This window comes from Martes martes, assembly GCF_963455335.1.
Source record: "Martes martes genome assembly, chromosome: 16".
NCBI lineage: Eukaryota > Metazoa > Chordata > Mammalia > Carnivora > Mustelidae > Martes > Martes martes.
Genome location: NC_137904.1, coordinates 14,732,146 through 14,742,284, shown reverse-complemented (window position 1 = coordinate 14,742,284; position 10,139 = coordinate 14,732,146). Strand labels below are relative to the sequence as shown.

Sequence of the window (10,139 nt, the reverse complement as noted above, 5' to 3'; positions counted from 1 at the left end):
GGTGCTTGCCATGGAGATCATTTTCTGCATCTTCTCCTCAAATCTGTCCAAGTATGACCCTTCTCTGCTTCTTCATCTGGGCTAAGCAATGGTTAAATATCTTTAACACCCCTCTTTATTTCTTTTTTGATATTACTCTTCTTGATCAGAACTACAAATGTGGCATAGATTAACAAACAGTTTGCAAACACGCTCTCAAGGACAGGAAGCAGAAAAGCGGGGACCCTGGGATGTTTTATAAATGAGACTTGTTTCCTGACATACTTCAGGTGCTTATCATAATTACCATGACAGACCTTTCCCAGCTGCAGCACTGTGAAAATTTCTGTTGGTTCTTAAAAGCTTTATATTAAAATTCTTCATACTCCTACATTACCCCCACCTGATTGTTGAGGTTTTCTGGCCATTGTGTATCTCACTCCCAACTTGGTTTATGGTACACTTCATATGTCCACATCCTCATACGTTCTTGTGTTTAGGTAAATTTTAAATATAGATACCTAGAAACAAAATCCATGTTGAGTGTGGCTTTTATCAGGCACATTCTTTTGAGCAGAAGTCTTGGAAACACAAGCAAAGCACAATCAACCTGAAGATTTTGATAAGTCTAAATGATGTCTTTCCTCACTATCTGCTATCATCAAGTTTTAGAGTGGACTGATACCATTCATGGTTTCTCTTCAAGCTGAAACACAGAATAGTTGTATTTTTTTAAAGATTTTATTTATTTGAGAGAGAGCACAAGCAAGGGGAGCAGCAGAAGGAGAGGGAGAAGCAGACTTCCCTCTAAGCAGGGAGACCAAATGGGACTCGATCCCAGGACCCTGAGATCACGACCTGAGCCAAAGGCAGACACTTTACCGAATGAGCCACCCAGCGGTCCTGAGCTAAAGTTATATTTAAGGGTGAAATACTGACTGCTTTTCCGTTGGGATTGGCAACACAAGGAGGATATCCACTTCTATTCAACATTAGTGCAATTACATATGACAAGAACTGAAAGACCTAAGTATTGGAAAAGAAGATATAAAACTATTTTGATTTTCAGATAATATAATTATATATAGAGAAAACCCAAAGGAATCTACAAAAAACCATAAGAGTAATTAAATAACAAGTTGGCAAGATACATACATGGTCGGTATATAAAAATCAGTTGTCTGGATGCGCCTGGGTGGCTCAGTCGTTAAGCATCTGCCTTCCTCTCAGGCCATGATCCCAGGGTCCTGGGATCGAGCCCTGCATCTGGCTCCCTGCTCGGCAGGAAGCCTGCTTCTCCCTCTTCCACTCCCCCTGCTTGTGTTCCCTCTCTAGCTGTCTCTCTCTCTGTCAAATAAAAAATATAAAAAGTATTTTTAAAAAATTAGTTGTCTGTCTGTTAACCAATAATGAACAGATGGCAAATGAAATTTTAAAAAGCCATTTGTGATAGCATCAAAAACATGTGTGGTGATAAATTTAATGAAAAGCGTACAGAATATATATACTGAAATCTACAAAACATCTTTGAAAATATGAGCTAATAAAATGCACATAGTTGCCATGTTCATAGTTTGGAAAACTTATTGTTAAAATGCCAGTTCTTCCCAACTTGATATGGGCATCCATTTACTATCCCAGGAAACATCTTAGCAGTGTCTTCTTTTTCTTAATTCTGGTACAGTTAACATACAGTGTTACATTAATTTCAGGTGTACATTAGAGTCATTCAGCATTTCCATATATGACTCAGTGCTCATGTTAGTGTACTTTTTATCCCCTTCATCTTCATTTCCCCTTCCCCCTCTGCCTCCCCTCTGGTCAGCGTCTGTTTGTTCTCTATAGTTAAAAGTCTGTTTTTTGGTTTGTCTCTCTTTTCTTCCTTTGTTTATGTGTTCTATTTCTTAAATTCCACATAGGAGTGAAATAATGTATTCGTCTTTCTCTGGCTTACCTCACATAGCAGTATACCCTCTAGGTCCATCCATGTAGTTGCAAATGGCAAGAGTTCATTCTTTTTTATGACTGAGTAATATTCCATTGTGTATATAGACCACATCTTCTTTATCCATTCATCTGTTGATGGACACTTGGACTGCTCCCATAATTTGGCTACTGTAAATAATGTTGCAGGAAACATAGGGGTGCATATATCTTTTCACTTTAGTGTTTTCATGGTCTTTAGGTAAATACCTGTAGTGGAATTACCAGATCATACAATAATCCTATTTTTAATTTTTTTGAGGAACCTCCATACTGTTTTCCAGAGTAGCTGCACTAGTTTGCATTCCCCAACAGTGCACAAGGGGTCCTTTCTATTCACATCCTCGCCAACACTAGTTGTTTCTTGTGTTTTTGATTTCAGCCATTCTGACAGGTGTGAGATGATATCTCATTGTAGTTTTTTGTCTTGTTTTAAGTTTTTATTTTAATTTCAGTTAGTTAACATGAAGTGTAATATTAGATTCTGGTGTAAAATATAGTGATTTGACACTTCCGTACATCCTCCAGTGCTCATCACAAGTGCCCTCCTTAATTCCCATCACCTATTCATCCATGCCCCACCCACCTCCCATCTGGTGACCATCAGTGTGTTCTTTCTCATTATAGTTCTGATTTGCATTTCCCTGATGATGAGTGATACTGAGCATCTTTTCTTGTGTCTGCTGGCCATCTGTATGTCTTCTTTGGAGAAATGTCTGTTCATGTCTTCTGCCCATTTGTTAATTGGATAGTTTGGGGGTTTTTGGTTTCAAGTTGTTTAAACTCTTCATATATTTTGGATACTAGCTCTTTATCAGATATGTCATTTGCAAATATCTTTTCCCATCCCATAGGTTGTCTTTCAGTTTTGTTGATTGTTTCCTTTGCTGTGCAGAAGCTTTTTATTTTGATGTAGTCCCAATAGTTTATTTTTGCTTTTGTTTCCCTCACCTCAACAGACAAATCTGGAAAAATACTGCTGTGGCCAAACATCAGAGAAATTACTGCCTGTGCTCTCTTCTGGGATTTTTATGGTTACAGGTCTCACAGTTAGACTTTTTTTTTTTTTGAGGTGAAAGTTTATTAAATGAAGGTAGGAACAGAAAAGAAAGAAAAGGAGCCCTCCAGAGTGAGAGGGGTCCCAGATGGAGTGCCCTAGACTTTTTTTAAAAATAGAAATTGATAAGCTGATTTTAAAGTGCAAAGGACTTTGTATAGCCAAAAGCAATTTTGAAGAAGAAAAGTGTTGGAAGACTTATTCTGTATAATGTGAAAACTTAACTATAAAGCTATAGGAATCAAGATACAGTGGTATTAACATGGGCATAGAACAATCAGTGGGTGGAACAAGATAGAATGCAGCAACGGAAACACTTACACAGTCACCTGATCGTTTTCAAGGTCACTGAAGTATAGTCAACAAACAGAATTTTAAGATCTTTAAACTGTACAGTGTGATGGTTTGATACATGTTTTGCATTGCAGAGGGATTTCTCCCATCTAGTTAATGTGTTCATAAGTTCACATACTTCCTTCTTTTGGTGAGAACACCTAGGTTCTATCTCAGCCAATTTCAATGATTACAATTCAGTGTTATTGACTGTAGTCACCATCTTATACTTTGGGTCCTCAGAACTTACTCATCTTATAGCCATCAGTACACCCATAGGTTGTTTCTAGACCTTGGTTATTGTGAGAAATTATGTAAGGAGACTAGAGATGTATCTTTGAGATACTGATTTTGTTTCCTTTTAATATAGAAGTAGGATTCCTGGATCATATGGCACATAAAATTTTTTAGGGAAACTCCATACTTTTTTTCCATAGTGGATATACCAGTTTACTTTCCCACCAACAGAGTACAAGAATTCTCTTTTCTCCACATCCTGACCAGCATTTGTTATCTCTTACATTTTGATAGTGGCCAACTTAACAAGCGTGAAGTGATATCTCATTGTGGTTTTGGTCACATTTCCCAAATGATTAGTGATATTGAGCACATTTTCATGAGCTGTTGGTCATATGTATGTCTTCTTTGAAACAATGTCTATTTAAGTCTTTTGCTCATGTTTTAAATTGGGTTTTTTGAGGGTTTTTGTTTTTTCTTTTTTTTTTAAGATTTTATTTATTTATACGACAGAGAGAGATCACAAGGAGGCAGAGAGAGAGAGGGAAGCAGGCTCCCCGCTGAGCAGAGAGCCCGATGGGGGACTCGATCCCAGGACCCCGAGATCATGACCCGAGCCGAAGGCAGCGACTCAACCCACTGAGCCACCCAGGCGCCCTGGTTTTTGTTTTTTCTGTTACCAAACTATATGAGCTTTTGTATATTTTGGATAAATATTTTGGATATTGACCTCTTACAGGATATGAGGTTTGCAGATAATCTTCTCCCATTCTGTAGGTTGTTATTGATCTTGTGACGGTTTCATTTGCTGTGCAAGAGCTTTTTAAGTTTCAATAATGACAGAGGAGCCAGGAATATACAATGGAGGAAAGATAGTCTCTTCAGTAAATGGTGTTGTGAAAACTGGACAGCTCCATACGAAAGAATGAAGCCAGATGCCTGTCTGACACTATACACAAAAATCAACTCAAAATGGTTTAAAGATTTAGATTTAAGATCTGAAACAGTAAAAGTCCTAAAGAAAACATAAGGAGTAATCTCCTTGACATCGGTCTTTGTGATAATTTTTTGTCTTTCGTACCAAAAAGCAGGGCAACTCAAGCAAAAATAAACGTGGTACTACACTGAACTATAGTCAATTAGTTTGGACAAAGGAACCAAAACTATTAAAGAGGAAAGAAAAATATTTTCAACAAATGGTGCAACTACATATCCACATAGAAAAACGAATTGGTAAGGAGAAAATATAGTTAATAAGATAGGATATGGAAAGTTGGTAAATTCAAAAAGTAAATCAAATAAATGTCTTTTTTTAAAATAAAATATGGTAAAAATGACACATATGTAAGGAAAACCCCTAAAATATGTATAAGGTAATATTTTGTCCTCTGAACATTAATGTGAATACCTGGACCTAACAGATAATTTTCTAGAAATATAAAAATATATATAACTGAGAAGACAAAGGAAGTTTAATAGACTGATTGCTAGTATTAAAATCTACCCAGACAATATTATAGATGCATACTATTAAATCTTTAAGGACCAGATAAAATTGTTTCTTTCAGCGCATCTATGTAGGAGGAAGTATTTATTAGATAAATACTTCATAGGAATTTGTTCTGAAAACCATAAGTACAAAAAAATAAATAAAAATTAAAAAAAAGAAATCTATAAGTACCTTAATTCTAAAACCTGAAAAGTACAACTCAAAAAGAGATAAACAATCACAAATGAATATTAGCATAAAAATCTAAAATTAAATAGAATAGCCTGTACTCCCATCCATGTCACTGCAAATGGCAAGATTTCATTCTTTTTGATGGCTGAGTAATAGTCCATGTGTGTGCACGCGCGCGCATGTTTGCATGTGCATACCACATCTTTATCGGTTCATCTGTGGATAGACATCTGGGCTGTTCTGAGTAGAAATTAGATTCTAGCCCTCTAATCAATGATGCTCATTCTCAGGATAAGGGGGCTCAGTATTAGAAACCCAGTGAAAGATGTAAATAGTAGGACATCCACTGATACTATTAGGACAAAGAAGAAGGTACCCTCGATGCCTTTAATAACTTTTGACATTCACTCATGTTAAGTCAAGAATGGATGCATATTTCCTTAAATGCAAAAAACAAAAAACAAAAAAACAAAAAAAACCCCTGAGAACCTAATCAGCTTCATGCTGACAGGTAGCAAATTAGAAGTGAGAATGAGGCCAGAAATGAAACAACGACCTCAGTCTCCTCGTTAGTCACCACCATTCTGGCTGCATTAACTAGTGCATGGACATGAAGAGTAAAACGAAAAAGAGCAGGCAAAATTATGTATTTTTTAATAGATGAGAATTTTACCCTTGGAAAGCCCAAGAGAATTACCTGAAAATATCAAAATAATCAGAAATTCTGACCAATTTTTAAGTTAACAATAAAAAATCGATAGCATCCGCTATAAATAACCATGTGGGAAATGGAGTGGAGAAAATATCTCTTTAGAAAGAGCATAAATGATCGATATAAAGGATACTTTCAAACTCAATGGAAAGCCCTGAAAGTCACCTCAGTAAACAAAAATGCATCCATTCTTAGTAAACCTCAGTATGGGGACTCCGGGGTAGTCAGTTAAGCATCTGACTCTTGATTTCCACTCAGGTCGAGATCTCAGGGTCATGAGATCGAGCCCCATGTTGGGCTCTGTGCTCAGTGTAGAGTCTGCTTGTCCCTCTCCCTCCCCCTCTTTTTCTCTAAAATAAATAAATAAATAAACAAATCTTAAAAAAAAAAAAAACTTCAATATGAAAAAAGTCAGTTGTTCCTTAATAAATTAATATAAAACAAATAACTATAGCGTTAAGATTTGCTGTGAATCCACATGAGCTGATTCAAAAGTGCTTTTTTTAAACTTTATTTATTTATTTATTTATTTATTTTGCATGAAGGATCCAAGGGACAGGGAAGAACTGAAAATACTTGTTACAAAATCAAACTTCAGGACACAATAAATCTGAAAGAACTATTCGCTTCTTTTATACAGAAGCTTTTCTGAGCACCTGAACGAAATCCAAAAAGCAGCATAAAGACCACTGAAATCGATTAGTTCAACATACAGTGAAGAAAATGACATTTTTTTCAATCTCAATTGAAAAGAAAAACACTAATTATTTAGTACCTTAGAATTCCTGATCTGTTTCTTTTACAAGTTTTGCAGCTCATACTCAAAGAGTTCAACCTGTGTTTAACATTTTTAAGTTCAGACATATCAAAGCCTCAAAAAGTACGGAAGGCTTGGGATTTTTTTTTTGTCGCTTTTATGCAAATATAGCTTCTGTTTTCAAAAAAAAAAAAAAATGAAGCCACATCAATTTTCCACACCCTCAAGAGTGAAGAAAGAAGTTCTCTATTTCCTTTTCACTAGGATATGGCCTCTTGTGGAAGTCATCTCTAAGACATTGCTTTTTTTTCCCTCATAATAGTGGTCTTCATATTTTTTAGGGTTTAATCTGAATTTGGAAATCTGAAAAACATCATCATTAACAAGCGGCCCCTCTGGCTTGATTTCATTCCCTGATCTTTTCAAAGGCACCACGCTTGCCGCCTTTTCGGGAGCTGGGGCTGCATCGCAGTGCCATTGATGACGAGAGGTCACTCCTCCAGCCCTCTGGTCTTCTGCCTCGCAGTGGCCATCAGGCAGCTTTCTCTTCACCGAAGAAGGGCTCGTCGCTGTTCTCAGTAAAATCAGGTTGGATCCAGAGGTCTGAGCTGCTGTCCTTTGGAGCCCTTCTGTAACGCAGCAGGCTGATGGCACGGTCCCGTGGCCAGTGTAGACTCCACAGCTGGGGATGCACTTGAACGCCAGAAATTTCAGAATTGTATGGGCTGTTGGCATGCTGTGGTGCCTCGCCTTCAGATGCGACTCACACGCCTCGGTCCTCACCAAGGTGCCAAAGCAAAAGGGGCAATCAGTGCTTGTTTGCTGGGGCTCCTGGAGGCAGCCTCTGTCTGGGGCTCCCTCCGCCCTTGCAATGTCTGCCAGCCAGTATGGCCAAGTAGACTTCCCGCTCCCCAAGCTTGTTCTCTGGCAACGTGGCAATGAAATCAAGATGGGGGAAACATCAGGTTGCCGTTAGCATCGAGATGCAACTGAAAACCTTTGTTCCTATAATCCACAGATAGTTTCCTCTTCCTTCGGGGCATAGTCCTGTTGTGCTCTGAGAGGTCTTTAATGTCACAGAAAGTGCACGGACAGAACATGCACCCCAGGCCATTTGCAAGTGATAGATAAGTTCTTCTCCCTGGAACATTAAGTATTTACAAGAGAGACACCGAACTGTTTTTTCACTTGTCCACTTTACACATGCGGCACGTGCTGCCAGGTTTTTGGGCTCCAAGTTTCCAGCAGATTTGGATTCGCTGTGCTTATGAGCTACCTCCATAGCAACCTGGGAGATGCTGGAAGGGAAGAGCTCGTTGCAAACCAGACAGGTTTTGCACTGCTCCGCCTGTTTGAGCTCCTGGTTCACTTCTGCCGCTGATGGAGAGGCCTGAGCAAACCCATTCCGAGTGGTGTTTACCACCACTGGAGGAGATGGCAGGCAGGAGCTGGATGGGCATCTGGGGCAGGAGGGACAGTGGCAAAGCCTCCCAGAGGCACTGGCAAAGTCACAGACACTGGGGCAAGCGTGGATGGGGGAGTCCCATTCACCTGTTTCCCCATCGGTGTGAGCTGTCTGAGAATAGAACCTGATGGGAGGAACATGGGGTTTGAAGAGGCGCCAGGTGTCGCTGGCCAGCCCGGGGGGTGCACTCCTGGCATGACGGGCTAACGAAGCTGAAGAACACCAGAATTAATACCCTGGTTCACAGGGAGAGCAGCACCTGCTGAGACTGTCTAGTTGGGAGAAGGGAGCCCAGGTGGGACCGCCTGGCCTGCAGAAGGACCACAGAAATCGCTGTCTATCCCAAAGGGACAACCCCAGCAAGATGGACCCCTGATGTGACTGTCCGACTCTTGGAAATCACCGCTGCTGAGACACCCTGAAGAACCCCCAGGAGTGACAGGCGGACAGACAAGAAGGACGCCAGGCCTGGGCAGGTCTGTTGACGGCAAGATCTCCAGGCCCAACAGGCTGGCTAAGGGATAAAGGCTGCTGGGCGGATGGTCTGGTTTATGGGGAGGACGCCGGTTCCAACAGACATGTAGAGGTCTGACTGGCTGACCCAAGGGCGACATGGGAGGAGTCACTTACTGAGCAAGTGGGACTCCATGAGAAGGAAAGACAGGCTGGGGAGTGGAGGGAGGCAGAGGACTGGAGACCAGAGTCACGTGGGACCGCGCCACGGCAGGCAGAGAAGTGATGAGGCTTCCAGCCGTGCCCCAGGCCAGTCACAGGCTGGACCATGGTCTGGCTCGGCTGCGGGGATGTGGGGAAGTGGCTGCAACATCCAGAACGCTGCCGTTTGCTGGTACGGCCCCACATGCCGCTGGCTTTGGAGCAACGTGCATTTGCCTCACAAGTCCAGGCTTCTTAATGTGTCCTGAAATCAAGGATCTAAGTTTATTCTCCAAATCCCTGTGTAGGCCCGATGTCAAAATAGGATACATTAAAGCATCCCGGCTGTGGCATTGGCATTGCATTTTTTATAATAATACTGGTCACGTGGTAGCATCTTCTCAGTAGAAAAGCTGCCCTCGGTTTTTTCATTGCTTGCCCATTTCCTCCAGCGCTGGCCAAAGGAGGAGTGAATTTCACAATTAAGTCGTGAAAATGGGCTACCAGCGCATGTTTCTTCATGCTACAGGACAGTGTATTTGAAAAGTTAAATTTTAAACATGTAAAACTTATCACATCCTTCCTCGAAGATTTAGTGGCACCCAAAATATTCACTGGGTAGTTCTGGACTTTCCGAACAGGTGCATGGAACATTCCGAAGTGCCTCCCCATAATTTGGGGTTGAGAAGTAAATACACAGTTTAGGCAAGGGGTCACCGGCTCCTGTTCGATGTCATCTTCATGGTAATGATGAAAATGATTCCTGAACGAAGCAAGCATTTTGTGGAGTATTTATGGAGCCTACAATAGTATGGCTTTGCTCTAGATCTTACTTTCTTTCCAGAAAGTTCTCCAAGAGAAATATCTCTCCATGATTTGTTTAAAAAAAAAAAAAAAAGTACTTCTCTCCTGGATCAAAACCTTTAAGGTTCTTGCAACTCCTTGCAGCTGTCAAGCCCAATATCTGCAAAAATGCCTTTCACCTTTTTTTTTTTTTTTAACCTTCCTGATGTTGTCAAGATTTTCCACAAGATTTTGAAACATTTTTGAATTTTCTCCTAGTGGTCCCTGGGTGGCTCAGTCCGTTGGGCATCTGACTCTTGATCTCAGCTCAGGGCTTGATCTCAGGGTCATGAGTTCAAGCCCCAAACCCTCACCTGACAGAGGAGCTGTCAAGAATCTCATGATGGTGTTTCTAAGAACAGCAAAGACTCTGGACCTGGACTTCCTGGGTTCAAATCAGGTCCACAGTTTATAAACTGTGTGAACTCTGGCAAGTCA

At 40.5% G+C, this 10,139-nt stretch overlaps 2 pseudogenes across 2 annotated transcripts; both read right to left on the bottom strand.

The window, feature by feature from the left end:
• Positions 1 to 7,271: 7,271 nt before the first annotated feature.
• On the bottom strand, positions 7,272 to 8,401 carry LOC308357122 (activity-dependent neuroprotector homeobox protein 2-like; annotated as a pseudogene). Its single transcript has one exon. The product of its transcript is annotated as an activity-dependent neuroprotector homeobox protein 2-like (transcript).
• Positions 8,402 to 8,830: 429 nt separating this feature from the next.
• LOC308357121 (activity-dependent neuroprotector homeobox protein 2-like) lies at positions 8,831 to 9,902 on the bottom strand (annotated as a pseudogene). The gene has a single exon. The product of its transcript is annotated as an activity-dependent neuroprotector homeobox protein 2-like (transcript).
• Positions 9,903 to 10,139: the final 237 nt, after the last annotated feature.